This window comes from Rhinoderma darwinii, unplaced genomic scaffold (assembly GCF_050947455.1).
Source record: "Rhinoderma darwinii isolate aRhiDar2 unplaced genomic scaffold, aRhiDar2.hap1 Scaffold_699, whole genome shotgun sequence".
In the NCBI taxonomy this organism is placed as follows: Eukaryota; Metazoa; Chordata; class Amphibia; order Anura; family Rhinodermatidae; genus Rhinoderma; species Rhinoderma darwinii.
The window spans coordinates 1-23,053 of NW_027464259.1; the positions used below are offsets into that span (position 1 = coordinate 1).

The window sequence follows — 23,053 nt, forward strand, 5'->3', positions numbered from 1 at the left end:
TATATATTAACCCCCTCCCTGCCACCAATGTCCATGAGATCCAGTCTGTACTTATAGTAGCTGCACTACAACTCTCAGCATGGTTTGTTAATATTTTCTTGGACTTGTAGGTTCCCCATTAGCAGGACACATCATGCCTATGTATTATGAACCTACATATATATATATGTATATATTATGGACATTCTGGGATTTGTGGTACTACAGCTTTATAAGCCCCGGCTCCTCTCCCTGTTGTATGATCCTGGTGTCAGGGATTGCTGGGACTTGTAGTTATGCTGCAGCTGATAGAGTGCATTGCGCCTGAGCTGTATGTAAGTACATGATATGATACGTGTGGTGCCTCCTGGGACTTGTAGTTCCACATCAGCTTTCCTTCTGTTGCCAGAGATTGAGTTCAGCTTTACAGTCTTCCTGCTCTATATGATGAGGGTCATACTGCCAGGGATCGCTGGGTTTTGTAGTTTCAGGTTTACAGTTATATATGATGATGGCACTTGTAGTCCCCATAGACGCTATATATATATATGGCTATATAATGCATTGGGACTTGCTGCGCCTTGTAGTTCTCGGTCCCCTCCAGCTTGTGTGACGGCTGGCTGTAGTTCCCGCTGTGTCCTGCAGGGGGCGCAATTCGCGCTGTACAGGCACATCTGCCTGACGTCGCCGAGTCCCGCTGGCTGCGGAGCTCTTATAGCCCGGGGTGAGCGCTCGGGAGGCAGCAGCAGCAGAGCCCCGGACCCGGAGACATGTCCCCCGCAGGAAGAGAGCTCACCCTGCTCCTGGGAGCCCTGTCCCTGCTCTGCATGGCCCGGAGCACGCCCGCCCAGAGCCCGACCCCGTGAGTACCCGCAGTAGTCAGTGTGATAAGAAGTGTGAGATGTCAGTAAATATAAAGTGTCAGTAAATATACAGTGTAAAGTGTCAGTGAATATACAGTGTAAAGTGTCAGTAAATATACAGTGAGTGTAAAGTGTCAGTAAATATACAGTGAGTATGAGATGTCAGTAATTATACAGTGTGAGGTGTCAGTAAATATAGTGAGTGTGAGGTGTCAGTAAATATACAGTGAGTATGAGATGTCAGTAAATATAGTGAGTGTGTGGTGTCAGTAAATATACAGTGAGTGTGAGGTGTCAGTAAATATACAGTGTGAGGTGTCAGTAAATATACAGTGTGAGGTGTCAGTAATTATACAGTGTGAGGTGTCAGTAAATATACAGTGCGAGGTGTCAGTAATTATACAGTGCGAGGTGTCAGTAAATATACAGTGAGTGTGAGGTGTCAGTAAATATACAGTGAGTGTGAGGTGTCAGTAAATATACAGTGAGTGTGAGGTGTCAGTAAATATACAGTGAGTGTGAGGTGTCAGTAAATATACAGTGTGAGGTGTCAGTAATTATACAGTGAGTGTGAAGTGTCAGTAAATATACAGTGAGTGTGAGGTGTCAGTAAATATACAGTGAGTATGAGGTGTCAGTAAATGTACAGTAAGTGTGAAGTGTCAGTAAATATACGGTAAGTGTGAGGTGTCAGTAAATATACAGTGTGAGGTGTCAGTAAATATACAGTGCAAGGTGTCAGTAAATATACAGTGTGAGGTGTCAGTAAATATACAGTGAGTGTGAAGTGTCAGTAAATATACAGTGTGAGGTGTCAGTAAATATACAGTGTGAGGTGTCAGTAATTATACAGTGTGAGGTGTCAGTAAATATACAGTGTGAGGTGTCAGTAAATATACAGTGTGAGGTGTCAGTAAATTTACAGTGAGTGTGAGGTGTCAGTAAATATACAGTGAGTATGAGATGTCAGTAAATATACAGTGAGTGTGAAGTGTCAGTAAATATACAGTGTGAGGTGTCAGTAAATATACAGTGAGTGTGAAGTGTCAGTAAATATACAGTGTGAGGTGTCAGTAAATATACAGTGAGTGTGAGGTGTCAGTAAATATACAGTGAGTGTGAAGTGTCAGTAAATATACAGTGAGTATGAGGTGTCAGTAAATATACAGTGAATGTCAGGTGTCAGTAAATATACAGTGTGAGGTGTCAGTAAATATACAGTGTGAGGTGTCAGTAAATATACAGTGTGAGGTGTCAGTAAATATACAGTGTGAGGTGTCAGTAATTATACAGTGTGAGGTGTCAGTAATTATACAGTGTGAGGTGTCAGTAAATATACAGTGAGTGTGAAGTGTCAGTAAATATACAGTGAGTGTGAGGTGTCAGTAAATATACAGTGAGTATGAGGTGTCAGTAAATATACAGTGAGTGTGAGGTGTCAGTAAATATACAGTGTGAGGTGTCAGTAAATATACAGTGTGAGGTGTCAGTAATTATACAGTGTGAGGTGTCAGTAAATATACAGTGTGAGGTGTCAGTAAATATACAGTGAGTGTGAAGTGTCAGTAAATATACAGTGTGAGGTGTCAGTAAATATACAGTGAGTGTGAAGTGTCAGTAAATATACAGTGTGAGGTGTCAGTAAATATACAGTGAGTGTGAGGTGTCAGTAATTATACAGTGTCAGGTGTCAGTAAATATACAGTGAGTGTGAGGTGTCAGTAAATATACAGTGCGAGGTGTCAGTAAATATACAGTGCGAGGTGTCAGTAAATATACAGTGTGAGGTGTCAGTAAATATACAGTGAGTGTGAAGTGTCAGTAAATATACAGTGTGAGGTGTCAGTAAATATACAGTGTGAGGTGTCAGTAAATATACAGTGTGAGGTGTCAGTAATTATACAGTGTGAGGTGTCAGTAATTATACAGTGTGAGGTGTCAGTAAATATACAGTGTGAGGTGTCAGTAATTATACAGTGTGAGGTGTCAGTAATTATACAGTGTGAGGTGTCAGTAAATATACAGTGTGAGGTGTCAGTAAATATACAGTGAGTGTAAAGTGTCAGTAAATATACAGTGAGTGTGAGGTGTCAGTAAATATACAGTGAGTGTGAAGTGTCAGTAAATATACAGTGAGTGTGAGGTGTCGGTAAATATACAGTGAGTGTGAAGTGTCAGTAATTATACAGTGTGAGGTGTCAGTAATTATACAGTGAGTGTGAGGTGTCAGTAAATATACAGTGTGAGGTGTCAGTAATTATACAGTGTGAGGTGTCAGTAAATATACAGTGTGAGGTGTCAGTAAATATACAGTGAGTGTGAGGTGTCAGTAAATATACAGTGTCAGGTGTCAGTAAATATACAGTGAGTGTGAGGTGTCAGTAAATATACAGTGTCAAGTGTCAGTAAATATACAGTGTGAGGTGTCAGTAATTATACAGTGTGAGATGTCAGTAAATATACAGTGAGTGTGAGGTGTCAGTAAATATACAGTGTGAGGTGTCAGTAAATATACAGTGTGAGGTGTCAGTAAATATACAGTGTGAGGTGTCAGTAATTATACAGTGTGAGGTGTCAGTAAATATACAGTATGAGGTGTCAGTAAATATACAGTGAGTGTAAAGTGTCAGTAAATATACAGTGTGAGGTGTCAGTAAATATACAGTGAGTGTGAGGTGTCAGTAAATATACAGTGTCAGGTGTCAGTAAATATACAGTGAGTGTGAGGTGTCAGTAAATATACAGTGTGAGGTGTCAGTAAATATACAGTGTGAGGTGTCAGTAAATATACAGTGTGAGGTGTCAGTAATTATACAGTGTGAGGTGTCAGTAAATATACAGTATAGGTGAGGTGTCAGTAAATATACAGTGAGTGTAAAGTGTCAGTAAATATACAGTGAGTGTGAAGTGTCAGTAATTATACAGTGTGAGGTGTCAGTAATTATACAGTGAGTGTGAGGTGTCAGTAAATATACAGTGTGAGGTGTCAGTAAATATACAGTGTGAGGTGTCAGTAATTATACAGTGTGAGGTGTCAGTAAATATACAGTGTGAGGTGTCAGTAAATATACAGTGAGTGTGAGGTGTCAGTAAATATACAGTGAGTATGAGGTGTCAGTAAATATACAGTAAGTGTGAAGTGTCAGTAAATATACAGTGAGTGTGAGGTGTCAGTAATTATACAGTGTCAGGTGTCAGTAAATATACAGTGAGTGTGAGGTGTCAGTAAATATACAGTGCGAGGTGTCAGTAAATATACAGTGCGAGGTGTCAGTAAATATACAGTGTGAGGTGTCAGTAAATATACAGTGAGTGTGAAGTGTCAGTAAATATACAGTGTGAGGTGTCAGTAAATATACAGTGTGAGGTGTCAGTAATTATACAGTGTGAGGTGTCAGTAAATATACAGTGTGAGGTGTCAGTAAATATACAGTGTGAGGTGTCAGTAAATATACAGTGTGAGGTGTCAGTAAATATACAGTGAGTGTAAAGTGTCAGTAAATATACAGTGAGTGTGAGGTGTCAGTAAATATACAGTGAGTGTGAAGTGTCAGTAAATATACAGTGAGTGTGAGGTGTCGGTAAATATACAGTAAGTGTGAAGTGTCAGTAAATATACAGTGTGAGGTGTCAGTAATTATACAGTGAGTGTGAGGTGTCAGTAAATATACAGTGTGAGGTGTCAGTAAATATACAGTGTGAGGTGTCAGTAATTATACAGTGTGAGGTGTCAGTAAATATACAGTGTGAGGTGTCAGTAAATATACAGTGAGTGTGAGGTGTCAGTAAATATACAGTGTCAGGTGTCAGTAAATATACAGTGAGTGTGAGGTGTCAGTAAATATACAGTGTCAAGTGTCAGTAAATATACAGTGAGTGTGAGGTGTCAGTAATTATACAGTGTGAGGTGTCAGTAAATATACAGTGAGTGTGAGGTGTCAGTAAATATACAGTGTGAGGTGTCAGTAAATATACAGTGTGAGGTGTCAGTAAATATACAGTGTGAGGTGTCAGTAATTATACAGTGTGAGGTGTCAGTAAATATACAGTGTGAGGTGTCAGTAAATATACAGTGAGTGTGAGGTGTCAGTAAATATACAGTGTGAGGTGTCAGTAAATATACAGTGAGTGTGAGGTGTCAGTAAATATACAGTGTGAGGTGTCAGTAAATATACAGTGTGAGGTGTCAGTAAATATACAGTGTCAAGTGTCAGTAAATATACAGTGTGAGGTGTCAGTAATTATACAGTGTGAGGTGTCAGTAAATATACAGTGAGTGTGAGGTGTCAGTAAATATACAGTGTGAGGTGTCAGTAAATATACAGTGTGAGGTGTCAGTAAATATACAGTGTGAGGTGTCAGTAATTATACAGTGTGAGGTGTCAGTAAATATACAGTATGAGGTGTCAGTAAATATACAGTGAGTGTAAAGTGTCAGTAAATATACAGTGTGAGGTGTCAGTAAATATACAGTGAGTGTGAGGTGTCAGTAAATATACAGTGTCAGGTGTCAGTAAATATACAGTGAGTGTGAGGTGTCAGTAAATATACAGTGTCAAGTGTCAGTAAATATACAGTGTGAGGTGTCAGTAATTATACAGTGTGAGGTGTCAGTAAATATACAGTGAGTGTGAGGTGTCCAGTAAATATACAGTGTGAGGTGTCAGTAAATATACAGTGTGAGGTGTCAGTAAATATACAGTGTGAGGTGTCAGTAATTATACAGTGTGAGGTGTCAGTAAATATACAGTATGAGGTGTCAGTAAATATACAGTGAGTGTAAAGTGTCAGTAAATATACAGTGAGTGTGAAGTGTCAGTAATTATACAGTGAGTGTGAGGTGTCAGTAAATATACAGTGTGAGGTGTCAGTAAATATACAGTGTGAGGTGTCAGTAATTATACAGTGTGAGGTGTCAGTAAATATACAGTGTGAGGTGTCAGTAAATATACAGTGAGTGTGAGGTGTCAGTAAATATACAGTGTCAGATGTCAGTAAATATACAGTGAGGGTGAGGTGTCAGTAAATATACAGTGTCAAGTGTCAGTAAATATACAGTGTGAGGTGTCAGTAATTATACAGTGTGAGGTGTCAGTAAATATACAGTGAGTGTGAGGTGTCAGTAAATATACAGTGTGAGGTGTCAGTAAATATACAGTGTGAGGTGTCAGTAATTATACAGTGTGAGGTGTCAGTAAATATACAGTGTGAGGTGTCGGTAAATATACAGTGTGAGGTGTCAGTAAATATACAGTGTGAGGTGTCAGTAATTATACAGTGTGAGGTGTCAGTAAATATACAGTGTGAGGTGTCAGTAAATATACAGTGTGAGGTGTCAGTAAATATACAGTGTGAGGTGTCAGTAAATATACAGTGTGAGGTGTCAGTAATTATACAGTGTGAGGTGTCGGTAAATATACAGTGTGAGGTGTCAGTAAAATATACAGTGTGAGGTGTCAGTAAATATACAGTGTGAGGTGTCAGTAAATACACAGTGTGAGGTGTCAGTAAATTATACAGTGTGAAGTGTCGGTAAATATACAGTATGAGGTGTCAGTAAATATACAGTGAGTGTGAGGTGTCAGTAATTATACAGTGAGTGTGAGGTGTCAGTAAATATACAGTGTGAGGTGTCAGTAAATATACAGTGTGAGGTGTCAGTAAATATACAGTGAGTGTGAAGTGTCGGTAAATATACAGTGAGTGTGAGGTGTCAGTAATTATACAGTGTGAGGTGTCAGTAAATATACAGTGTGAGGTGTCGGTAAATATACAGTGTGAGGTGTCAGTAAATATACAGTGTGAGGTGTCAGTAATTATACAGTGTGAGGTGTCAGTAAATATACAGTGTGAGGTGTCAGTAATTATACAGTGTGAGGTGTCAGTAAATATACAGTGTGAGGTGTCAGTAAATATACAGTGTGAGGTGTCAGTAATTATACAGTGTGAGGTGTCAGTAAATATACAGTGTGAGGTGTCAGTAAATATACAGTGTGAGGTGTCGGTGATTATACAGTGTGAGGTGTCAGTAAATATACAGTGAGTGTGAGGTGTCAGTAATTATACAGTGTGAGGTGTCAGTAAATATACAGTGTGAGGTGTCGGTAAATATACAGTGTGAGGTGTCAGTAAATATACAGTGTGAGGTGTCAGTAATTATACAGTGTGAGGTGTCAGTAAATATACAGTGTGAGGTGTCAGTAATTATACAGTGTGAGGTGTCAGTAATTATACAGTGTGAGGTGTCAGTAAATATACAGTGTGAGGTGTCAGTAAATATACAGTGTGAGGTGTCGGTGATTATACAGTGTGAGGTGTCAGTAAATATACAGTGTGAGGTGTCGGTGATTATACAGTGTGAGGTGTCAGTAATTATACAGTGTGAGGTGTCAGTAAATATACAGTGTGAGGTGTCAGTAAATATACAGTGAGTGTGAGGTGTCAGTAATTATACAGTGTGAGGTGTCAGTAAATATACAGTGTGAGGTGTCAGTAATTATACAGTGTGAGGTGTCAGTAAATATACAGTGAGTGTGAGGTGTCAGTAAATATACAGTGTGAGGTGTCAGTAATTATACAGTGTGAGGTGTCAGTAAATATACAGTGAGTGTGAGGTGTCAGTAAATATACAGTGTGAGGTGTCAGTAATTATACAGTGTGAGGTGTCAGTAATTATACAGTGTGAGGTGTCAGTAAATATACAGTGTGAGGTGTCAGTAAATATACAGTGTGAGGTGTCAGTAAATTTACAGTGAGTGTGAGGTGTCAGTAAATATACAGTGAGTATGAGATGTCAGTAAATATACAGTGAGTGTGAGGTGTCAGTAAATATACAGTGAGTGTGAGGTGTGAGTAAATATACAGTGAGTGTGAGGTGTCAGTAAATATACAGTGCGAGGTGTCAGTAAATATTCAGTGAGTGTAAAGTGTCAGTAAATATTCAGTGAGTGTGAGGTGTCAGTAAATATACAGTGTGAGGTGTCAGTAATTATACGGTGAGTGTGAAGTGTCAGTAAATATACGGTAAGTGTGAGGTGTCAGTAAATATACAGTGAGTTTGAGGTGTCAGTAAATATACAGTGAGTGTGAGGTGTCAGTAAATATACAGTGAGTGTGAGGTGTCAGTAAATATACAGTGAGTGTGAGGTGTCAGTAAATATAGTGAGTGTGAGGTGTCAGTAAATATACAGTGAGTATGAGGTGTCAGTAAATATACAGTGAGTATGAGGTGTCAGTAAATATACAGTGAGTATGAGGTGTCAGTAAATATACAGTGAGTGTGAAGTGTCAGTAAATATACAGTGAATGTCAGGTGTCAGTAATTATACAGTGAGTGTGAGGTGTCAGTAAATATACAGTGAGTGTGAGGTGTCAGTAAATATACAGTGCGAGGTGTCAGTAAATATTCAGTGAGTGTGAGGTGTCAGTAAATATACAGTGTGAGTTGTCAGTAATTATACAGTGAGTGTGAGGTGTCAGTAAATATACAGTGAGTATGAGGTGTCAGTAAATATACAGTGAGTTTGAGGTGTCAGTAAATATACAGTGAGTGTGAGGTGTCAGTAAATATACAGTGAGTGTGAGGTGTCAGTAAATATACAGTGAGTGTGAGGTGTCAGTAAATATAGTGAGTGTGAGGTGTCAGTAAATATACAGTGAGTATGAGGTGTCAGTAAATATACAGTGAGTGTGAAGTGTCAGTAAATATACAGTGTGAGGTGTCAGTAAATATACAGTGTGAGGTGTCAGTAAATATTCAGTGAGTGTAAAGTGTCAGTAAATATTCAGTGAATGTCAGGTGTCAGTAATTATACAGTGAGTGTGAGGTGTCAGTAAATATACAGTGCGAGGTGTCAGTAAATATTCAGTGAGTGTAAAGTGTCAGTAAATATTCAGTGAGTGTGAGGTGTCAGTAAATATACAGTGAGTGTGAGGTGTCAGTAAATATACAGTGAGTGTGAGGTGTCAGTAAATATACAGTGAGTGTGAGGTGTCAGTAAATATACAGTGTGTGAGGTGTCAGTAAATATACAGTGAGTGTGAGGTGTCAGTAAATATACAGTGAGTGTGAGGTGTCAGTAAATATACAGTGAATGTGAGGTGTCAGTAAATATACAGTGAGTGTGAGGTGTCAGTAATTATACAGTGTGAGGTGTCAGTAAATATACAGTGAGTATGAGGTGTCAGTAAATATACAGTGAGTATGAGGTGTCAGTAAATATACAGTGAGTGTGAAGTGTCAGTAAATATACAGTGAATGTCAGGTGTCAGTAAATATTCAGCGAGTGTGAGGTGTCAGTAAATATACAGTGAGTGTGAGGTGTCAGTAAATATACAGTGTGAGGTGTCAGTAATTATACAGTGTGAGGTGTCAGTAATTATACAGCGTGAGGTGTCAGTAAATATACAGTGTGAGGTGTCAGTAAATATACAGTGTGAGGTGTCAGTAAATATACAGTGTGAGGTGTCAGTAATTATACAGTGAATGTGAGGTGTCAGTAAATATACAGTGTGAGGTGTCAGTAAATATACAGTGTGAGGTGTCAGTAATTATACAGTGTGAGGTGTCAGTAATTATACAGTGTGAGGTGTCAGTAAATATACAGTGTGAGGTGTCAGTAATTATACGGTGAGTGTGAGGTGTCAGTAAATATACGGTAAGTGTGAGGTGTCAGTAAATATACAGTGAGTGTGAGGTGTCAGTAAATATACAGTGAGTATGAGGTGTCAGTAAATATACAGTGAGTGTGAGGTGTCAGTAAATATAGTGAGTGTGAGGTGTCAGTAAATATACAGTGAGTATGAGGTGTCAGTAAATATACAGTGAGTATGAGGTGTCAGTAAATATACAGTGAGTATGAGGTGTCAGTAAATATACAGTGAGTGTGAAGTGTCAGTAAATATACAGTGAATGTCAGGTGTCAGTAATTATACAGTGAGTGTGAGGTGTCAGTAAATATACAGTGAGTGTGAGGTGTCAGTAAATATACAGTGCGAGGTGTCAGTAAATATTCAGTGAGTGTAAAGTGTCAGTAAATATTCAGTGAGTGTGAGGTGTCAGTAAATATTCAGTGAGTGTGAGGTGTCAGTAATTATACAGTGAGTGTGAGGTGTCAGTAATTATACAGTGAGTGTGAGGTGTCAGTAAATATACGGTAAGTGTGAGGTGTCAGTAAATATACAGTGAGTTTGAGGTGTCAGTAAATATACAGTGAGTGTGAGGTGTCAGTAAATATACAGTGAGTGTGAGGTGTCAGTAAATATACAGTGAGTGTGAGGTGTCAGTAAATATAGTGAGTGTGAGGTGTCAGTAAATATACAGTGAGTATGAGGTGTCAGTAAATATACAGTGAGTATGAGGTGTCAGTAAATATACAGTGAGTATGCGGTGTCAGTAAATATACAGTGAGTGTGAAGTGTCAGTAAATATACAGTGTGAGGTGTCAGTAAATATACAGTGTGAGGTGTCAGTAAATATTCAGTGAGTGTAAAGTGTCAGTAAATATTCAGTGAATGTCAGGTGTCAGTAATTATACAGTGAGTGTGAGGTGTCAGTAAATATACAGTGAGAGGTGTCAGTAAATATTCAGTGAGTGTAAAGTGTCAGTAAATATTCAGTGAGTGTGAGGTGTCAGTAAATATACAGTGAGTGTGAGGTGTCAGTAAATATACAGTGTGTGTGAGGTGTCAGTAAATATACAGTGAGTGTGAGGTGTCAGTAAATATACAGTGAGTGTGAGGTGTCAGTAAATATACAGTGAGAGGTGTCAGTAAATATACAGTGAGTGTGAGGTGTCAGTAAATATACAGTGAGTGTGAGGTGTCAGTAAATATACAGTGAGAGGTGTCAGTAAATATACAGTGAGTATGAGGTGTCAGTAAATATACAGTGAGTATGAGGTGTCAGTAAATATACAGTGAGTGTGAAGTGTCAGTAAATATACAGTGAATGTCAGGTGTCAGTAAATATACAGCGAGTGTGAGGTGTCAGTAAATATACAGTGAGTGTGAGGTGTCAGTAAATATACAGTGAGTATAAAATGTCAGTAAATATACAGCGAGTGTGAGGTGTCAGTAAATATACAGTGTGAGGTGTCAGTAAATATACAGTGTGAGGTGTCAGTAATTATACAGTGTGAGGTGTCAGTAATTATACAGCGTGAGGTGTCAGTAAATATACAGTGTGAGGTGTCAGTAAATATACAGTGTGAGGTGTCAGTAAATATACAGTGTGAGGTGTCAGTAATTATACAGTGAATGTGAGGTGTCAGTAAATATACAGTGTGAGGTGTCAGTAAATATACAGTGTGAGGTGTCAGTAAATATACAGTGTGAGGTGTCAGTAATTATACAGTGTGAGGTGTCAGTAAATATACAGTGTGAGGTGTCAGTAATTATACAGTGAATGTGAGGTGTCAGTAAATATACAGTGTGAGGTGTCAGTAATTATACAGTGTGAGGTGTCAGTAAATATACAGTGTGAGGTGTCAGTAAATATACAGTGAGTGTGAGGTGTCAGTAATTATACAGTGTGAGGTGTCAGTAAATATACAGTGTGAGGTGTCAGTAATTATACAGTGTGAGGTGTCAGTAAATATACAGTGAGTGTGAGGTGTCAGTAAATATACAGTGTGAGGTGTCAGTAATTATACAGTGTGAGGTGTCAGTAAATATACAGTGAGTGTGAGGTGTCAGTAAATATACAGTGTGAGGTGTCAGTAATTATACAGTGTGAGGTGTCAGTAATTATACAGTGTGAGGTGTCAGTAAATATACAGTGTGAGGTGTCAGTAAATATACAGTGTGAGGTGTCAGTAAATTTACAGTGAGTGTGAGGTGTCAGTAAATATACAGTGAGTATGAGATGTCAGTAAATATACAGTGAGTGTGAGGTGTCAGTAAATATACAGTGAGTGTGAGGTGTGAGTAAATATACAGTGAGTGTGAGGTGTCAGTAAATATACAGTGCGAGGTGTCAGTAAATATTCAGTGAGTGTAAAGTGTCAGTAAATATTCAGTGAGTGTGAGGTGTCAGTAAATATACAGTGTGAGGTGTCAGTAATTATACGGTGAGTGTGAAGTGTCAGTAAATATACGGTAAGTGTGAGGTGTCAGTAAATATACAGTGAGTTTGAGGTGTCAGTAAATATACAGTGAGTGTGAGGTGTCAGTAAATATACAGTGAGTGTGAGGTGTCAGTAAATATACAGTGAGTGTGAGGTGTCAGTAAATATAGTGAGTGTGAGGTGTCAGTAAATATACAGTGAGTATGAGGTGTCAGTAAATATACAGTGAGTATGAGGTGTCAGTAAATATACAGTGAGTATGAGGTGTCAGTAAATATACAGTGAGTGTGAAGTGTCAGTAAATATACAGTGAATGTCAGGTGTCAGTAATTATACAGTGAGTGTGAGGTGTCAGTAAATATACAGTGAGTGTGAGGTGTCAGTAAATATACAGTGCGAGGTGTCAGTAAATATTCAGTGAGTGTGAGGTGTCAGTAAATATACAGTGTGAGTTGTCAGTAATTATACAGTGAGTGTGAGGTGTCAGTAAATATACAGTGAGTATGAGGTGTCAGTAAATATACAGTGAGTTTGAGGTGTCAGTAAATATACAGTGAGTGTGAGGTGTCAGTAAATATACAGTGAGTGTGAGGTGTCAGTAAATATACAGTGAGTGTGAGGTGTCAGTAAATATAGTGAGTGTGAGGTGTCAGTAAATATACAGTGAGTATGAGGTGTCAGTAAATATACAGTGAGTGTGAAGTGTCAGTAAATATACAGTGTGAGGTGTCAGTAAATATACAGTGTGAGGTGTCAGTAAATATTCAGTGAGTGTAAAGTGTCAGTAAATATTCAGTGAATGTCAGGTGTCAGTAATTATACAGTGAGTGTGAGGTGTCAGTAAATATACAGTGCGAGGTGTCAGTAAATATTCAGTGAGTGTAAAGTGTCAGTAAATATTCAGTGAGTGTGAGGTGTCAGTAAATATACAGTGAGTGTGAGGTGTCAGTAAATATACAGTGAGTGTGAGGTGTCAGTAAATATACAGTGAGTGTGAGGTGTCAGTAAATATACAGTGTGTGAGGTGTCAGTAAATATACAGTGAGTGTGAGGTGTCAGTAAATATACAGTGAGTGTGAGGTGTCAGTAAATATACAGTGAATGTGAGGTGTCAGTAAATATACAGTGAGTGTGAGGTGTCAGTAATTATACAGTGTGAGGTGTCAGTAAATATACAGTGAGTATGAGGTGTCAGTAAATATACAGTGAGTATGAGGTGTCAGTAAATATACAGTGAGTGTGAAGTGTCAGTAAATATACAGTGAATGTCAGGTGTCAGTAAATATTCAGCGAGTGTGAGGTGTCAGTAAATATACAGTGAGTGTGAGGTGTCAGTAAATATACAGTGTGAGGTGTCAGTAATTATACAGTGTGAGGTGTCAGTAATTATACAGCGTGAGGTGTCAGTAAATATACAGTGTGAGGTGTCAGTAAATATACAGTGTGAGGTGTCAGTAAATATACAGTGTGAGGTGTCAGTAATTATACAGTGAATGTGAGGTGTCAGTAAATATACAGTGTGAGGTGTCAGTAAATATACAGTGTGAGGTGTCAGTAATTATACAGTGTGAGGTGTCAGTAATTATACAGTGTGAGGTGTCAGTAAATATACAGTGTGAGGTGTCAGTAATTATACGGTGAGTGTGAGGTGTCAGTAAATATACGGTAAGTGTGAGGTGTCAGTAAATATACAGTGAGTGTGAGGTGTCAGTAAATATACAGTGAGTATGAGGTGTCAGTAAATATACAGTGAGTGTGAGGTGTCAGTAAATATAGTGAGTGTGAGGTGTCAGTAAATATACAGTGAGTATGAGGTGTCAGTAAATATACAGTGAGTATGAGGTGTCAGTAAATATACAGTGAGTATGAGGTGTCAGTAAATATACAGTGAGTGTGAAGTGTCAGTAAATATACAGTGAATGTCAGGTGTCAGTAATTATACAGTGAGTGTGAGGTGTCAGTAAATATACAGTGAGTGTGAGGTGTCAGTAAATATACAGTGCGAGGTGTCAGTAAATATTCAGTGAGTGTAAAGTGTCAGTAAATATTCAGTGAGTGTGAGGTGTCAGTAAATATTCAGTGAGTGTGAGGTGTCAGTAATTATACAGTGAGTGTGAGGTGTCAGTAATTATACAGTGAGTGTGAGGTGTCAGTAAATATACGGTAAGTGTGAGGTGTCAGTAAATATACAGTGAGTTTGAGGTGTCAGTAAATATACAGTGAGTGTGAGGTGTCAGTAAATATACAGTGAGTGTGAGGTGTCAGTAAATATACAGTGAGTGTGAGGTGTCAGTAAATATAGTGAGTGTGAGGTGTCAGTAAATATACAGTGAGTATGAGGTGTCAGTAAATATACAGTGAGTATGAGGTGTCAGTAAATATACAGTGAGTATGCGGTGTCAGTAAATATACAGTGAGTGTGAAGTGTCAGTAAATATACAGTGTGAGGTGTCAGTAAATATACAGTGTGAGGTGTCAGTAAATATTCAGTGAGTGTAAAGTGTCAGTAAATATTCAGTGAATGTCAGGTGTCAGTAATTATACAGTGAGTGTGAGGTGTCAGTAAATATACAGTGAGAGGTGTCAGTAAATATTCAGTGAGTGTAAAGTGTCAGTAAATATTCAGTGAGTGTGAGGTGTCAGTAAATATACAGTGAGTGTGAGGTGTCAGTAAATATACAGTGTGTGTGAGGTGTCAGTAAATATACAGTGAGTGTGAGGTGTCAGTAAATATACAGTGAGTGTGAGGTGTCAGTAAATATACAGTGAGAGGTGTCAGTAAATATACAGTGAGTGTGAGGTGTCAGTAAATATACAGTGAGTGTGAGGTGTCAGTAAATATACAGTGAGAGGTGTCAGTAAATATACAGTGAGTATGAGGTGTCAGTAAATATACAGTGAGTATGAGGTGTCAGTAAATATACAGTGAGTGTGAAGTGTCAGTAAATATACAGTGAATGTCAGGTGTCAGTAAATATACAGCGAGTGTGAGGTGTCAGTAAATATACAGTGAGTGTGAGGTGTCAGTAAATATACAGTGAGTATAAAATGTCAGTAAATATACAGCGAGTGTGAGGTGTCAGTAAATATACAGTGTGAGGTGTCAGTAAATATACAGTGTGAGGTGTCAGTAATTATACAGTGTGAGGTGTCAGTAATTATACAGCGTGAGGTGTCAGTAAATATACAGTGTGAGGTGTCAGTAAATATACAGTGTGAGGTGTCAGTAAATATACAGTGTGAGGTGTCAGTAATTATACAGTGAATGTGAGGTGTCAGTAAATATACAGTGTGAGGTGTCAGTAAATATACAGTGTGAGGTGTCAGTAAATATACAGTGTGAGGTGTCAGTAATTATACAGTGTGAGGTGTCAGTAAATATACAGTGTGAGGTGTCAGTAATTATACAGTGAATGTGAGGTGTCAGTAAATATACAGTGTGAGGTGTCAGTAATTATACAGTGTGAGGTGTCAGTAAATATACAGTGTGAGGTGTCAGTAAATATACAGTGAGTGTGAGGTGTCAGTAATTATACAGTGTGAGGTGTCAGTAAATATACAGTGTGAGGTGTCAGTAATTATACAGTGTGAGGTGTCAGTAAATATACAGTGAGTGTGAGGTGTCAGTAAATATACAGTGTGAGGTGTCAGTAATTATACAGTGTGAGGTGTCAGTAAATATACAGTGAGTGTGAGGTGTCAGTAAATATACAGTGTGAGGTGTCAGTAATTATACAGTGTGAGGTGTCAGTAATTATACAGTGTGAGGTGTCAGTAAATATACAGTGTGAGGTGTCAGTAAATATACAGTGTGAGGTGTCAGTAAATTTACAGTGAGTGTGAGGTGTCAGTAAATATACAGTGAGTATGAGATGTCAGTAAATATACAGTGAGTGTGAGGTGTCAGTAAATATACAGTGAGTGTGAGGTGTGAGTAAATATACAGTGAGTGTGAGGTGTCAGTAAATATACAGTGCGAGGTGTCAGTAAATATTCAGTGAGTGTAAAGTGTCAGTAAATATTCAGTGAGTGTGAGGTGTCAGTAAATATACAGTGTGAGGTGTCAGTAATTATACGGTGAGTGTGAAGTGTCAGTAAATATACGGTAAGTGTGAGGTGTCAGTAAATATACAGTGAGTTTGAGGTGTCAGTAAATATACAGTGAGTGTGAGGTGTCAGTAAATATACAGTGAGTGTGAGGTGTCAGTAAATATACAGTGAGTGTGAGGTGTCAGTAAATATAGTGAGTGTGAGGTGTCAGTAAATATACAGTGAGTATGAGGTGTCAGTAAATATACAGTGAGTATGAGGTGTCAGTAAATATACAGTGAGTATGAGGTGTCAGTAAATATACAGTGAGTGTGAAGTGTCAGTAAATATACAGTGAATGTCAGGTGTCAGTAATTATACAGTGAGTGTGAGGTGTCAGTAAATATACAGTGAGTGTGAGGTGTCAGTAAATATACAGTGCGAGGTGTCAGTAAATATTCAGTGAGTGTGAGGTGTCAGTAAATATACAGTGTGAGTTGTCAGTAATTATACAGTGAGTGTGAGGTGTCAGTAAATATACAGTGAGTATGAGGTGTCAGTAAATATACAGTGAGTTTGAGGTGTCAGTAAATATACAGTGAGTGTGAGGTGTCAGTAAATATACAGTGAGTGTGAGGTGTCAGTAAATATACAGTGAGTGTGAGGTGTCAGTAAATATAGTGAGTGTGAGGTGTCAGTAAATATACAGTGAGTATGAGGTGTCAGTAAATATACAGTGAGTGTGAAGTGTCAGTAAATATACAGTGTGAGGTGTCAGTAAATATACAGTGTGAGGTGTCAGTAAATATTCAGTGAGTGTAAAGTGTCAGTAAATATTCAGTGAATGTCAGGTGTCAGTAATTATACAGTGAGTGTGAGGTGTCAGTAAATATACAGTGCGAGGTGTCAGTAAATATTCAGTGAGTGTAAAGTGTCAGTAAATATTCAGTGAGTGTGAGGTGTCAGTAAATATACAGTGAGTGTGAGGTGTCAGTAAATATACAGTGAGTGTGAGGTGTCAGTAAATATACAGTGAGTGTGAGGTGTCAGTAAATATACAGTGTGTGAGGTGTCAGTAAATATACAGTGAGTGTGAGGTGTCAGTAAATATACAGTGAGTGTGAGGTGTCAGTAAATATACAGTGAGTGTCAGGTGTCAGTAAATATACAGTGAATGTGAGGTGTCAGTAAATATACAGTGAGTGTGAGGTGTCAGTAATTATACAGTGTGAGGTGTCAGTAAATATACAGTGAGTATGAGGTGTCAGTAAATATACAGTGAGTATGAGGTGTCAGTAAATATACAGTGAGTGTGAAGTGTCAGTAAATATACAGTGAATGTCAGGTGTCAGTAAATATTCAGCGAGTGTGAGGTGTCAGTAAATATACAGTGAGTGTGAGGTGTCAGTAAATATACAGTGTGAGGTGTCAGTAATTATACAGTGTGAGGTGTCAGTAATTATACAGCGTGAGGTGTCAGTAAATATACAGTGTGAGGTGTCAGTAAATATACAGTGTGAGGTGTCAGTAAATATACAGTGTGAGGTGTCAGTAATTATACAGTGAATGTGAGGTGTCAGTAAATATACAGTGTGAGGTGTCAGTAAATATACAGTGTGAGGTGTCAGTAATTATACAGTGTGAGGTGTCAGTAATTATACAGTGTGAGGTGTCAGTAAATATACAGTGTGAGGTGTCAGTAATTATACGGTGAGTGTGAGGTGTCAGTAAATATACGGTAAGTGTGAGGTGTCAGTAAATATACAGTGAGTGTGAGGTGTCAGTAAATATACAGTGAGTATGAGGTGTCAGTAAATATACAGTGAGTGTGAGGTGTCAGTAAATATAGTGAGTGTGAGGTGTCAGTAAATATACAGTGAGTATGAGGTGTCAGTAAATATACAGTGAGTATGAGGTGTCAGTAAATATACAGTGAGTATGAGGTGTCAGTAAATATACAGTGAGTGTGAAGTGTCAGTAAATATACAGTGAATGTCAGGTGTCAGTAATTATACAGTGAGTGTGAGGTGTCAGTAAATATACAGTGAGTGTGAGGTGTCAGTAAATATACAGTGCGAGGTGTCAGTAAATATTCAGTGAGTGTAAAGTGTCAGTAAATATTCAGTGAGTGTGAGGTGTCAGTAAATATTCAGTGAGTGTGAGGTGTCAGTAATTATACAGTGAGTGTGAGGTGTCAGTAATTATACAGTGAGTGTGAGGTGTCAGTAAATATACGGTAAGTGTGAGGTGTCAGTAAATATACAGTGAGTTTGAGGTGTCAGTAAATATACAGTGAGTGTGAGGTGTCAGTAAATATACAGTGAGTGTGAGGTGTCAGTAAATATACAGTGAGTGTGAGGTGTCAGTAAATATAGTGAGTGTGAGGTGTCAGTAAATATACAGTGAGTATGAGGTGTCAGTAAATATACAGTGAGTATGAGGTGTCAGTAAATATACAGTGAGTATGCGGTGTCAGTAAATATACAGTGAGTGTGAAGTGTCAGTAAATATACAGTGTGAGGTGTCAGTAAATATACAGTGTGAGGTGTCAGTAAATATTCAGTGAGTGTAAAGTGTCAGTAAATATTCAGTGAATGTCAGGTGTCAGTAATTATACAGTGAGTGTGAGGTGTCAGTAAATATACAGTGAGAGGTGTCAGTAAATATTCAGTGAGTGTAAAGTGTCAGTAAATATTCAGTGAGTGTGAGGTGTCAGTAAATATACAGTGAGTGTGAGGTGTCAGTAAATATACAGTGTGTGTGAGGTGTCAGTAAATATACAGTGAGTGTGAGGTGTCAGTAAATATACAGTGAGTGTGAGGTGTCAGTAAATATACAGTGAGAGGTGTCAGTAAATATACAGTGAGTGTGAGGTGTCAGTAAATATACAGTGAGTGTGAGGTGTCAGTAAATATACAGTGAGAGGTGTCAGTAAATATACAGTGAGTATGAGGTGTCAGTAAATATACAGTGAGTATGAGGTGTCAGTAAATATACAGTGAGTGTGAAGTGTCAGTAAATATACAGTGAATGTCAGGTGTCAGTAAATATACAGCGAGTGTGAGGTGTCAGTAAATATACAGTGAGTGTGAGGTGTCAGTAAATATACAGTGAGTATAAAATGTCAGTAAATATACAGCGAGTGTGAGGTGTCAGTAAATATACAGTGTGAGGTGTCAGTAAATATACAGTGTGAGGTGTCAGTAATTATACAGTGTGAGGTGTCAGTAATTATACAGCGTGAGGTGTCAGTAAATATACAGTGTGAGGTGTCAGTAAATATACAGTGTGAGGTGTCAGTAAATATACAGTGTGAGGTGTCAGTAATTATACAGTGAATGTGAGGTGTCAGTAAATATACAGTGTGAGGTGTCAGTAAATATACAGTGTGAGGTGTCAGTAAATATACAGTGTGAGGTGTCAGTAATTATACAGTGTGAGGTGTCAGTAAATATACAGTGTGAGGTGTCAGTAATTATACAGTGAATGTGAGGTGTCAGTAAATATACAGTGTGAGGTGTCAGTAATTATACAGTGTGAGGTGTCAGTAAATATACAGTGTGAGGTGTCAGTAAATATACAGTGAGTGTGAGGTGTCAGTAATTATACAGTGTGAGGTGTCAGTAAATATACAGTGAGTGTGAGGTGTCAGTAATTATACAGTGTGAGGTGTCAGTAATTATACAGTGTGAGGTGTCAGTAATTATACAGTGTGAGGTGTCAGTAATTATACAGTGTGAGGTGTCAGTAAATATACAGTGAGTGTGAGGTGTCAGTAAATATACAGTGTGAGGTGTCAGTAAATATACAGTGAGTGTGAGGTGTCAGTAAATATACAGTGTGAGGTGTCAGTAAATATACAGAGTGAGGTGTCAGTAATTATACAGTGTGAGGTGTCAGTAAATATACAGTGTGAGGTGTCAGTAAATATACAGTGAGTGTGAGGTGTCAGTAATTATGCAGTGTGAGGTGTCAGTAAATATACAGTGAGTGTGAGGTGTCAGTAATTATACAGTGTGAGGTGTCAGTAATTATACAGTGTGAGGTGTCAGTAATTATACAGTGTGAGGTGTCAGTAAATATACAGTGAGTGTGAGGTGTCAGTAAATATACAGTGTGAGGTGTCAGTAAATATACAGTGAGTGTGAGGTGTCAGTAATTATACAGTGTGAGGTGTCAGTAAATATACAGTGTGAGGTGTCAGTAAATATACAGTGTGAGGTGTCAGTAAATATACAGTGTGAGGTGTCAGTAAATATACAGTGTGAGGTGTCGGTAAATATACAGTGTGAGGTGTCAGTAAATATACAGTGTGAGGTGTCAGTAAATATACAGTGTGAGGTGTCAGTAAATATACAGTGTGGAGTGTCAGTAATTATACAGTGTGAGATGTCAGTAAATATACAGTGTGAGGTGTCAGTAAATATACAGTGTGAGGTGTCAGTAAATATACAGTGTGAGGTGTCAGTAAATATACAGTGTGAGGTGTCGGTAAATATACAGTGTGAGGTGTCAGTAAATATACAGTGTGAGGTGTCAGTAAATATACAGTGTGAGGTGTCAGTAAATATACAGTGTGAGGTGTCAGTAAATATACAGTGTGGAGTGTCAGTAATTATACAGTGTGAGATGTCAGTAAATATACAGTGTGAGGTGTCGGTGATGGTGTAAGGACACGCGCCACTGAATGCAGGTTCGGGATATTCATATCTTGATGAGATTTTGGGATGGTCATTTATTGAAAAAGTAGAATAGAAATGAAGCAGTAATATTAGACCTACTTACTGATGGTTTCCACAATTTAGTCCTTGATTTGTGTGTCGTCAGTGTCCACACAAGTTTGTCTTCTGTCAAGTCCTTAGTCATATTATAACTACACCTACAGGAGCTGTGAAGGCGGCCACACTGGTTGTCACATAAAAAGAAAACTTATATTTACTCTTTAAGGGTAAGGCCACACCTCGCAGCCATTGTGCAGTTTCTAGTTGTCGCATGTGGATGTTTCCTGCAGTCCTATGTAACACTCAGTGATAACTCTCTGAGTACAGATAATGTAGTAGTGTTACTTGCAGTCCTATGTAACACCACAGATAACACAGTGATAACTCTCTGAGTACAGATAATGTAGTAGTGTTACCTGCAGTCCTATGTAACACCACAGATAACACACTAATAACTCTCTGAGTACAGCTAATGTAGTAGTGTTCCCTGCAGTCCTATGTAACAGCACCGATAACACAGTGATAACTCTCTGAGTACAGATAATGTAGTAGTGTTACCTGCCGTCCTATGTAACACCACAGATAACACACAGTGATAACTCTCTGAGTACAGATAATGCAGTAGATGCTACCTGCAGTCCTATGTAACACCACAGATAACACAGTGATAACTCTCTGAGTACAGATAATGTAGTAGATGCTACTTGCAGTCCTATGTAACACCACAGATAACACACAGTGATAACTCTCTGAGTACAGATAATGTAGTAGTGTTACCTGCAGTCCTATGTAACACCACAGATAACACAGTGATAACTCTCTGGGTACAGATAATGTAGTAGGTGTTACCTGCAGTCCTATGTAACACCACAGATAACACAGTGATAGCTCTCTGAGTACAGCTAATGTAGTAGTGCTACCTGCAGTCCTATGTAACACCACAGATAACACAGTGATAACTCTCTGAGTACAGATAATGTAGTAGATGCTACTTGCAGTCCTATGTAACACCACAGATAACACACAGTGATAACTCTCTGAGTACAGATAATGTAGTAGTGTTACCTGCAGTCCTATGTAACACCACAGATAACACACAGTGATAACTCTCTGAGTACAGATAATGTAGTAGATGTTACCTGCAGTCCTATGTAACACCACAGATATCACACAGTGATAACTCTCTGAGGACAGATAATGTAGTAGATGTTACCTGCAGTCCTATGTAACATCACAGATAACACACAGTGATAACTCTCGGGGGACAGATAATGTATTAGATGTTACCTGCAGTCCTATGTAACACCACATATAACACAGTGATAACTCTCTGAGTACAGATAATGTAGTAGATGTTACCTGCAGTCCTATGTAACAACATAGGTAACAGTGATAGCTCTCTGAGTGCATCTAATGTAGTAGTGTTACCTGCAGTCCTATGTAACACCATATATTACACAGTGATAACTCTCTGAGTACAGAAAATGTCGTAGATGTCACCTGCAGTCCTATGTAACACCACAGATAACACAGTGATAACTCTCTGAGTACAGATAATGTAGTAGTGTTACCTGCAGTCCTATGTAACACCACAGATAACACAGTGATAACTCTCTGATTACAGATAATGTAGTAGATGTTACCTGCAGTCCTATGTAACACCACAGATAACACAGTGATAACTCTCTGAGTACAGATACTGTAGTATATGTTACCTGCAGTCCTATGTAACACCACAGATAACACAGTGATAACTCTCTGAGTACAGATAATGTAGTAGTGCTACCTGCAGTCCTATGTAACACCACAGATAACAGTGATAACTCTCTGAGTACAGATAATGTAGTAGATATTACCTGCAGTCCTATGTAACACCACAGATAACACACAGTGATAACTCTCTGAGTACAGATACTGTAGTATATGTTACCTGCAGTCCTATGTAACACCACAGATAACACAGTGATAACTCTCTGAGTACAGATAATGTAGTAGATGTTACCTGCAGTCCTATGTAACACCACAGATAACAGTGATAACTCTCTGAGTACAGATAATGTAGTAGATATTACCTGCAGTCCTATGTAACACCACAGATAACACACAGTGATAACTCTCTGAGGACAGATAATGTAGTAGATGTTACCTGCAGTCCTATGTAACATCACAGATAACACACAGTGATAACTCTCGGGGGACAGATAATGTATTAGATGTTACCTGCAGTCCTATGTAACACCACATATAACACAGTGATAACTCTCTGAGTACAGATAATGTAGTAGATGTTACCTGCAGTCCTATGTAACAACATAGGTAACAGTGATAGCTCTCTGAGTGCATCTAATGTAGTAGTGTTACCTGCAGTCCTATGTAACACCATATATTACACAGT

The 23,053-nt window shown here is 38.4% G+C and overlaps 1 protein-coding gene across 2 annotated transcripts in view; it reads left to right on the forward strand.

Moving 5' to 3' along the window:
• Nucleotides 1-678: 678 nt before the first annotated feature.
• CHRDL2 (chordin like 2) overlaps nucleotides 679-23,053 on the forward strand; it is a 141,417-nt gene continuing 119,042 nt past the window's right edge. Inside the window, exon 1 of one of the 2 annotated variants that reach the window (XM_075849166.1) lies at nucleotides 679-841. The gene's annotated coding sequence lies outside the window, so the exon portion shown is untranslated. The remainder of the gene's footprint in view (nucleotides 842-23,053) is intronic. The other variant, XM_075849165.1, reaches the window with a different exon arrangement.